Genomic DNA, 11,238 nt, shown 5'->3' on the forward strand with positions numbered 1-11,238 from the left:
GACTGCGGAGGAGGTCCGCGCTGCGCCCGATGTTGTGGCAGGTATGCTGTAATTCATGTATTTATTTTAAAGTTGAGATGTTATGCTTATGTTATTATATGCGTAGGTACTTTCCTTGTGAACTCTGTGCCTGCCTTAGTGTTATTTGACTCGGGTGCGAGTAGGTCCTTTGTATCTTTAGCCTTTTGTCAGCATATCAGCGTTAGTCGTGAGTCGTTGAGTCGACCTTTGAGAGTTTCTATAGCTGACGAGAAAGTGATTTGTGCCACGGAGGTTCTTCGGGGATGCGTGCTAGAGATTTTCAGGGTTGAGTTCCCGATTGACCTGATTCCTATTGCGATGGGTGACGTCTGTGTCATCGTGGGCATGGACTGGTTGAGCCGATTCGGCGCTGTCATCGACTGTGAGCGTCAGCTGGTGACTATACGAGACCATAGTGGGGGGGGGTCCTTTCGGTGTACGGCGAGGGTACCCGTTCGGGATCAGCTTTTTGTTCGGCCGCTAGGGCGAGGCAGTGTCTACAGCAGGGCTGTAAGGGATTCGTGGCGTATGTGATGGATATGCGGGAGGTTTCCGAGAGACCGAGGTCAGTTGAGGAGGTCCCAGTGGTGTGTGAGTTTCCAGATGTTTTCCCCGAGGAGCTGCCGGGAGTACCTCCTGTGAGGCAAGTGGAGTTTAGTATCGATCTGGTTCCGGGAGCCGCGCCTATTGCTAAGGTGCCTTATCGTCTTGCACCTCCAGAGATGCAAGAGTTGTCCTCGCAACTCCAGGAGTTGCTGGGGAAGGGATTCATTCGGCCGAGCAGCTCGCCGTGGGGAGCACTTATTCTGTTCGTCAAAAAGAAGGATGGTTCACACCGGATGTGCATTGATTACCGGGAGTTGAACAAGTTGACGGTCAAGAACCGTTACCCGTTACCGAGGATCGATGATTTATTCGATCAGTTACAGGGAGCATCTTGGTTCTCCAAGATCGACCTGAGGTCAGGATACCATCAGGTGAGAGTGCAGGATGAGGACGTTCAGAAGACAGCGTTTAGGACGCGATATGGGCATTATGAGTTTGTGGTGATGCCTTTCGGGCTCACCAATGCCCCGGCTGTGTTCATGGATCTCATGAACAGGGTTTGCAGGCCGATGTTGGATCGGTCAGTGATTGTATTTATCGACGACATTCTAGTGTATTCGAGATCTAGAGAACAGCATGAGGAGCACTTGAGGGAGGTCCTTGAGGTATTGAGGTCGGAGAAGCTTTATGCAAAGTTCTCCAAATGTGACTTCTGGTTGCGGGAGGTCCAATTTCTAGGACATGTTGTTAATCAGGAAGGGATATTGGTCGATCCGGCCAAGGTGGAGGCGGTGATGAGTTGGGAGGTGCCGAAGTCACCCTCTGAGACCAGGAGCTTCCTTGGGTTGGCAGGGTATTATCGGAGATTCATTAAGGATTTCTCCAAGATCGCAGTACCGCTCACCAGATTGACCCGGAAGGGTGTTGCATTCTCATGGAGGCCCGAGCAGTAGACCTCTTTTGAGACACTTCGCCAGAGGTTGTGCGAAGCCCCGGTATTAGCTCTCCCGGAAGGGATGGAAGATTTTGTAGTATATTGCGACGCATCGATTTCGGGACTGGGCGCAGTGTTGATGCAGAGGGGTCATGTGATAACTTATGCGTCGAGGCAGCTGAAGCCTCATGAGGCGAGATATCCCACGCATGATTTAGAGTTAGGGGCAGTAGTGTTCGCTCTCAAGATTTGGCGTCACCACCTGTATGGGGTTCGATGTACGATATACACGGACCATAAGAGCTTGAAGTATTTGATGGATCAGCCCAACCTAAATATGCGTCAGAGGAGGTGGTTGGATGTGGTCAAGGATTATGATTGTGAGATCCTGTACCACCCAGGCAAGGCTAATGTGGTAGCCGATGCATTGAGCCGCAGGGCGGAGAGCACTCCATTGCGAGATGTATGTTTGAGATTGACTGTGATGACTCCAGTATTGGATGCTATTCGTGGGGCACAGGCCGAGGCTGTGCGACCAGAGATGCAGAAGAAAGAGCGGGTCGTTGGGTTAATTTCAGAGTTTGTTAAGGATAGACGAGGGCTTCTGACGTTTCAGGGTCGGATCTGGGTACCGTTCGTGGGAGATACGCGTATTACTTTGATGTAAGAGGCTCATAGATCGAAATTCTCGATCCATCCCGGTGCCACGAAGATGTATTTGGATTTGAGGAAAGAGTATTGGTGGCCCTGTATGAAGAGGGACGTTGCATGGTTCGTTGAGAGGTGCTTGACCTGCCGTAGGGTTAAGGCCGAGCACCAGAGACCGCATGGCAAGTTACAGCCATTGGAGATTCCTGAGTGGAAGTGGGAACAGATCACCATGGATTTCATCACCAAATTGCCGAGGACTGCCAGGGGAGTTGATGCAATTTGGGTGATTGTGGATAGGTTGACGAAGAGTGCACACTTCCTTGCCATCAGCGAGAGTTCTTCAGCGGAGAAGTTGGCGGAGATATATGTGAGAGAAGTGGTATCTCGGCATGGAGTGCCGATCTCGATTGTTTCATACCGTGATGTGCGCTTCACTTCCAGGTTCTGGAAGAAATTCCATGAGGAGCTGGGTACTAAATTGCATTTTAGTACCGCATACCATCCCCAGACAGACGGTCAGAGCGAGTGGACGATTCAGACGCTGGAGGACATACTTCGAGCGTGTGTGTTAGACTTCGGGGGGTAGCTGGGATGCGTATTTACCCTTGGCAGAGTTTTCCTACAACAACAGCCATCATTCGAGCATTGGTATGCCACCTTTTGAGCTGTTGTATGGTAGGAGGTGTCGGACCCCCATTTGCTAGGGAGAGGTGGGACAGAGAGTGATGGGCAGCACAGAGATCGTGCTTCAGATGACAGAGCAGATTCAGCAAGTTAGATAGAGGTTATTGACCGCCCAGAGCCGATAGAAGAGTTATGCAGACAGGCGCCGATCCGAGCTTGAGTTTCAGGTCGGCGACTTCGTTCTCTTGAAGGTCTCTCCTTGGAAAGGAGTGATTCGATTCAGGAAGAGGGCAAGTTGGGGCCCCGGTATATTGGGCCATTTCGAGTGATTGCAAGAATAGGTCGGGTAGCCTATCGGTTGGAGTTGCCAGCGGAGTTGGGACAGATCCACGACACTTTTCATGTGTCGCAATTGAGGAAGTGCATAGCCGATGAGTCGGCAGTGGTTCCATTGGAGGATATTCAGGTGGATGCGAGCCTGAATTATGCTGAGAGACCAGTGGCCATCAGGGATCGGAAGATCAAGGTTCTGAGGAACAATGAGGTACCTCTGGTGTTGGTCCAGTGGCAACACCGGAAGGGATCGGAAATGACGTGGGAGCCGGAACGTGAGATGCGGGAGCAGCATCCGGAACTATTTTCAGCGTGAGACTTCGAGGGCGAAGTCTAATCCTAGTGGGGGAGAGTTGTAACAGCCCGGAATCTCAGGTATTGTTAAATTATGTTTTTGGGGTGATTTAAGAGGGGACTCGGCGAGTTGGAGCCTAGACTCGCCGAGTAGGATCGCAGACTTGGTCGCGGGTTCGCGACTGGACTCGACGAGTCCAGATATGGACTCGGCGAGTCTACGCTGTTTAGCGAAAACCCTAACCGTTCAGGTTTGGGACGTATAAAAGGGACTTATTGGCCGTCATTGTTCATTTTAGCCTTCTGAGAAGAACCCTAAATCGATTGTGTGCATCTGGAGCAAGGATTATAGGCCATTGTTGATTATAGAAGAGTTGTTGTGCAAGGAAGAGAAGGGATTGGCTAAAGGAACAGCAAGGGAGTCACATTCTGAGGATTGGGGACACAGAGAATACATCATCCAGGTAAGAATTCGAGTATACTCTGCTATGTTTGATGTGATTATGGAATTAGGGTTTATGGAACCCTTTTGTGAATAGATTGAATGTTACCCTAGTCCCCTAATCGATTGTAACCCTGTATTGGGACCTTTGGAGGTCCAGAATGTCCCATGTCTGTGCATTTCGGGAATTGATGAAGGTTTTGGATTGGAATCCTTATGCCTTAGGTCAAAATGTAAATTATGAATCATAGGGTGTATCATGAGCACTGAAATGAGGACTTTACGTGAAGGATCAGCCTAGGAAGGCCAGACCTAGGAATGGTCGGAGCAGTTCTGACCTTAGGATGCAGTTTGAGCAGTTGCATGGCATGGACTCGCCGAGTTCGATGAACAGACTCGGCGAGTAGCTTGAAGATTAACTGGGACTCGTCGAGTTGTTCTTCAGACTCGGCGAGTTGAGTCGGGGTGGCCCCGCGATTCTTCCAGGAGTAACTCGTCGGGTCAAGGAGGATACTCGACGAGTAGAAAGGGAATCTCAGAGAATTGGAGGACGTCTAGACTCGCCGAGTCCGGTCGAGTTGACCGTTGACCGTTGACCAGAGTTGACCTAAGTCTGACTTCTTAGGGATAGTCAAACTTAGAAGGTAAAAGTATTAATAAGAGATATATGATGTTATAGGGAGATTGTAGCTCGTCGGATTGTGCACGAGTGATTTCAGGATTTGCTAGCTTTCAGCATTCACGAGGTGAGTCTTCTCACTATACTGTACCCGGAAGGGTTTGACTGTGTGACCGGAAGGTCGGATATGATATGTGATATGTATGCTATATGTGGTAAGTTATTTGTTATGTGTGCTATGTATGTTATGTGGGCCGGAAGGCAATATGTTATGGGCCGGAAGGCGAATATGTTATGGGCCGGGAGGCGTTGTGTTGAGGACCGGAAGGTCGGGGCCTGGAAAGGCGTATGTGCGTAAGTTGTATATTGGGGAACTCACTAAGCAATTATGCTTACAGTTGTTATGCATGTGTTTCAGGTACTAGCGAGGACCGTGGGAAGGCGCCGGCGTGATCGATACACACTGAAGGATGTTTTTATGATCTTGGGATTTAGACAATTTGTATTTGACATGACACTTAAATTATTTATGCCTTGTTTTGAATGAAAATACTTTATTTTAAAATGAAAAATTTGTTTGAAAATTTGCGTTGTTACAATAATTTACATTACTATTATATAACATATCTTAGAGAGACAAAATGCTGAAAGTCGTCCCACATTGTTTGAGGCCATTATTTGTGAACATAAATTTGTTCGGACATATATTCTCTTTGAATCATTTTCGAGTTGATGAAACCTGTCAAACAATTCAATGACGGTGAAGTTTTTTTCATAAGATGTGGTGTTTAAAGAAGTGTTGCATAATTAATAATTCACAGATAATCATGTGTTCATATACATGTAAAGAATCCTAACTGTAAATTTCTAATTCTTATTGTTTTGTTTCTACTAGCATGATTTTTATTAATATGTATTTAGATGTAGTAAACTATTTGTGCAAAAACAAAAAAAAACAAAAAAAACACTAATCGTCTTTAGAGGTTTTGAAAAAACAATTCAAACTCGTCGTTTGGCGCGGGTAGACGACTAGTGTGTGTGTGTGTGTGTGTGTGTGTGTATATATATATAAACATTTTTTAAATAAAAATGTTATGTTTTATTTAATTTTACATTTTCTAATTTAATTAAATTAAAAATTATATAATAACAAGTAGGTTGGGAAAGATACTATTCTCGTGTAATTTGGGTTTGAAATGGAAAAAAAGAGGTAGAAAAAACTTATGTCGAGTTAATATGACAGTTGGTTGAATGAGTTGAGATGATCTACTCTTTCATTATTTAAAAAGATTATTTGCAATATTTTTAAATAATAAGTGCATATATGGGTAAAAATAGCATTTTTAAATAAAAGTGTAGAAATAATGAGTAAAAATAATATTTTACAAAGTTAAAAGTAAAACGATCAAAATGACATTTTAATAAATAAAAAAGTTAGAAAAGCCACAAACTCATAAATATCAAATATATAAAAAAAATTACATAAATGATATGGTTACACATGGTTACAAACTCAATCCTTGTTGACTAACAAAGTTAGTAAGAATTGAGTTTGTTACCTTTAATAAATCACACGGACCATTTATATAAGTTTTTCTATATTATTTGTTAAATTTAAGTAATATTGGGGTCAATCTTATGATTTTCACATTACTATTTAAATAGGCTTATGATTTTTTTGACCACCATTAAAAATTAAAATTAATTTGGCATAATTTGCTGTAACATATGGTTATTTGGAATGAAAATTGCAAATTTTGTCCAATATTAGTGCTATTCTTAGTCCAAAAAGTGAACACTTAGTTAAGGGTTGTCCAACACAAATACAATGTTTCCTTTTTAAAATATATTTTTAAAAAGACAAATGGAACTACATAGATCCGGATTAAGCCTAAATGGACCTACAGTGTTAGCACCATTACAGTGGTATACTTGCACAAATGATCATGGGTTCAAGCCTCAGTGTCTACAGTCTCTACAATCTGGGTGTTTAACTTCGACTAAAGGGTTGCTAAAAATATCACCCACCCTTTCTCAAAAACATTATAAACAAAGGCACTAATACCATATATATAACAACATAACGCATTGAATATTTGGTTTCCAAACATAAAACAACAACTAGCATAGCATTCATCATTACATTGCATGTTCAAATTATAAATTGTTTATGGATAAACCAATGCTTTAGACTCAAATAACCTATTTTACTTAGTAAATTCCACAAGATAAACTTTTTTTATTTTACCAAAATACCACTCACCTTCAAGATAATCAAGAAACCAAGTAATGAGATATTCTTCCGAATCGCATCATCCCTTGCATTAAGGATAATCTCTCGCTATAGGCACAGCTTCAGAAACTTCACCTTCGATGCTTAACCTTTTCATCCTTCCATTATCAGAAGAAGTATCATCACCATATTCATCCTCGCTATTTGAAAAGTCAAGCAGTGAGTCCACATTCCGATCTTTATTTTTCAAATCATGATCTCTCATAGCACGAATCACCCCCAATATTGCCCTTTTACGTTTGATAACAGTTTTTGCTACTAGCATCCTAGAATTATATTTTACTTCCTCACTTACCCCACACATCAACAGACCCCCTACCTTTGCTGCTGTCAATAACAAAACAACTGCCTTGTCATCAATCAGCTTCATAACCCGATCAAACCCTTTAATTCTCAACCCCTTAGGGTTAAAAATCAGTTTGTCAGGGTTCACACAAGATGCACACATCGGAGGTGCTCCTGGGTGACTAGGGTTTGAGGAGAAGCAGAGAGGATGAGATTTAGAATTACATCTTTGACACTCGATGAGTGTTCCTGGTGTAATCAGACCATGGACACCAAAACAGGTGGGGCAAAAAAATTCTTTGCATGTAAAAAGAACACATGATGTGCATAACCTTTGGTGTTCGCTTCGATACAAGATATTATGAATCAGCTTTTGATCATCACAATAACATTTGCTGCAAATGAATTCTTTGAGTTTGGTGTTGGTGTTTTGATTCATCTTCTAGGTCAGATGATCAGATCTCAGATGTCGGCTAGATGCACGAAAACTAGGGTTTATGTGATATGATATATATAGGGGTGGAGGAGAGGCAGGTGGATAAGAGTCGTTGGATTTGGATCTCAAGTGATGTAGTGAACGGTGAGATGATTCATGATTAGTTGGATTTAATTTTTATTTATGCCACCTAATGTATTAAGGTAATTCTATATATATCCCCGTATGTTTTGACTTTTTTTATAACTATCACCTCCAAATATGGTTAAAAATCACATTGAAATCCACTTTACCATGTTAAGATTCCCAAAATGCAAATGATCGAAATATCGACAAGAATCTTGTATAAGATGTAACGTCTGATTCTTAATTACTTGTGAACTTGGTTTTACCAAAGAATCAAATTGAGTGAAAGGCCACATTTCGTTTTCTTTCCAATGTGGTAACTTTCTTGTGTGGCATATCTTACTTTTTTACAAGTAAAAGTGAATAGATAACACTAGAAATCTTAAAATTAAAGCTAGAATCTAGTCACTTATTAAGTTATAATCTTCTGTAATGCTTTACATTCCTCTTAAGTTTGCATAACTAATTTTTAGAAGCTTATAGGATACCATTTTGCCCCCATGAAGAGGCAGGTTATGATTTGTTTTCTGTGATTCTGAAAGCAATAATAAAGAACAGATAGCAAAGGCAACGTATATAAATATTGAAAAAAAAAGAAAGGAAAATCTTCAATGATACAATTAGAAGCTCTCAAGGACTCAAACAGGGCACTAGCACTAAAGTCTTAATAAGTGACACCTTAGGCAAGGAGGTTTTGTTTCTTTTGTTACTTAATGGAGTTAATGAGGACATGATTTAATTCAATACGCTATATATGGAACTTTTTTTTGCTTAATGCATAAAGAAGAAAACTTAATAGAGAAATTCATGAGACTTTCCTCATTAAGTTCTAAATTAATAGAGTGACCAATCTAAGGCACATTCTAAATTTTCTTCACAATTTCAGTTGATGTGCAACCTTCTACAACTAGCAACCAAAATTCATAAACTCTCTGCTAAAAAGTCACACTTAAAATTAGGCAAATTCTTAAGCAAAACACAAGTAAAACAAGTGCACTCCAATAAAGTAACATTGGGATCAAAAAGTACCTCACTAAATGCAAGAACCACAAAACAAGTATAAAAATTTCTGATTTGCAAAAGCAGTTAAATCTAGATTTCCAGAAAAGCAATCACTCACCTTCAATCAAGTGCTCTCCAAATTTTATAATCAGGATTAAACATGGAGGAAGAATGCAGACTTTAAAATTAGCTACCTCACTGCTAAAACTCATATAAGTTATCATTTCCTTTAATATATCATAACCAAATCCTACTTACAAGGTAACTTGCACTTGATATAGAATCCATATGCAACAATTATGTTATAATTTATATTACTTAAATTTACCTGAACAAAGTATTTTGTTGAGAGTTTCTTAAGGACATGATGTTCCTACAGAATCAAACAAACATTCTCCTCCTTGAGTGACTTTTTCCTGAGAGATTGTTAGTCAATTGATTGCATTTTATCCTTGGAAAGTCTACCCCAAAGGATCACTCAATCTCAGAGTTCATTCCATTGTTAGTGGTAGAAATAAGATGAATCTTCATCAGTATTAACCTCCATTAACATCATGAAATACCATGCTTCACAACACTAAACCCTTGTAGTTGCCGATTTTTATCATTTAGCTGCTTTGTATTCGAAGTTTCCAAAAGTTAATCTGAAGTATCCACTATGTAGGTATGGATCACACCATCCACCCATTGTGATCACAGCTATGCTATTGAAGTAACGACGAGAGGTGTCCAATTATCAATGCCATTTACCTTACATACTAGATGGAAGGTATGAGGAAGAAACTCCACTTGCCTTTTTTTCTCTTCGTATAAGACCCCTCCTTAAGTCCCATCCGCCACCTACCTCTTACTCATTCTTATGAACGCTACCTTCGGTGCAGTCAGCAACGGCCATATCCGTGGTGGAGGACGCCGCACATAGACGTCGTTGGCATAGCAGCAGCAGACGGTGGCTTAGATTGGCGGTGATGGTAGATGGATTTCACCATCATTGAGAAGTTGTTAGGTGAGCCGCACACTCTAACATATTAATTGTATAGGAATTTGGAGGCAGATTTAGGGTTTAATTGTTTTTAGAAAAATATGAATTTTGAAGATTGTAACAATACAACTTATAAAATCCATCGGTGCCACTTCGATAGATAATATATAAGATGATACCACTAATTAACAATTATATATCAACCAATGAAAATGCATGAGTTATTGACTTAAAAGTCGTTAAGTTTATCATAAATGTGTGGTTTTGTCGTGATAGAATTTTAGATGTGTTAATGTCTAATATTTGGACTAATTGCATCACGGTTACACTCTCCACTTAGTTGGCCTCATTGGCTTCAATCCTCCATCCACCGCTATCTTCATTAGGTTTTCTTCCCCAGACCTTCTTCGTCTTCTTATCTTCATCCTTCCGAATCGAACCCCATAACCTTCCTTCCCCATACCTCCACCCTCATATTTCCCCTAACCACCGCGATGAAACACAACTCCCACCTCTGCCCTTACTTGTTTATCACCACCCATGTAACATCCTAAAATTTTCGAGTAAAAAAAGTCAAAACATTCATTCATTATCCCAAAAGACGGTTATAATAAAAGTATTTTCAAAACATCATAGTAAAATCATAAAACAATCAATGCGGGAATAAATCTTCAAGGGATGCAGTGCGATCAAGTCAGCCCTTCCTTTTGAAATCAGAAGTATCTGAAAACATTTTAAACATAAACCGTAAGCACGAAGCTTAGTGAGTTCCCCAAAATACCACATATCATACATACAATGGGCCTCACCCAACGTCCATCGGGCCTCCCCCATCATCAGGCCCCACCCGGTACAGATTTGTCAGTAACATGCGATGGGCCCCGCCCAACACATTCATCAAGCCTCTCCTGACATCCCCCCCCCCACCCAGTATACATACAATATATGCGAGAGTCACACAGACAACTAGCATCCTATAAACAATAATCAATGGGTTGGCATTGGTGCCTTCGACCCGCCAAAACACTATGAGAAGACTCACGTAAACTACTCAACAGAAGCCCAACAGCTACCTCAACATTAGAACAGCCAACCCAAACTTTGTCACACCCCCAAACCTGAACGGCAGAAACATTCGGGGGTGGAGGGCATCATGTGTAGTATCACAACAATTAATTAGTAAAGAAAGTAAACACAACCATCATATACATAATTGAAGAAGTTACATCATTATAAGCGTTTACATGTGTCAAAATTCAATTAGAATATGATGTCAAACGTTTTGTTTAACGCTCTAGCGCCAAATCTACAGTGAGGGCGTGGCAAATCCACAAATCAGTTTACGATTTTCCCCAGATGAATTAGACCTGTTTGAGCCAGTGATAAGACCGTAGGAACATCACTACAGTCATGGGATCAAGGAAGTGATGGACCGTTAAAGGTCGTTTGTGATATTAGGTTACCATTGGTCATGTAGCATTCACTTTTAGCATTGGGTTTGGGTAATGTTAGGATCTGACGTATGGACCCGATCAGTTATATCTGAAAATCGTTAGAGCCGTGGTGGCAAGATAACTAGTAGCAACTATCGATAGACAAGGATTTCGTTTGGCAGTCGCGTGGGGCGACTGTGATATTGCTCTTGGATCA

The sequence above is a fragment of the Lactuca sativa genome, chromosome 9 (genome assembly GCF_002870075.4).
Source record: "Lactuca sativa cultivar Salinas chromosome 9, Lsat_Salinas_v11, whole genome shotgun sequence".
NCBI lineage: Eukaryota > Viridiplantae > Streptophyta > Magnoliopsida > Asterales > Asteraceae > Lactuca > Lactuca sativa.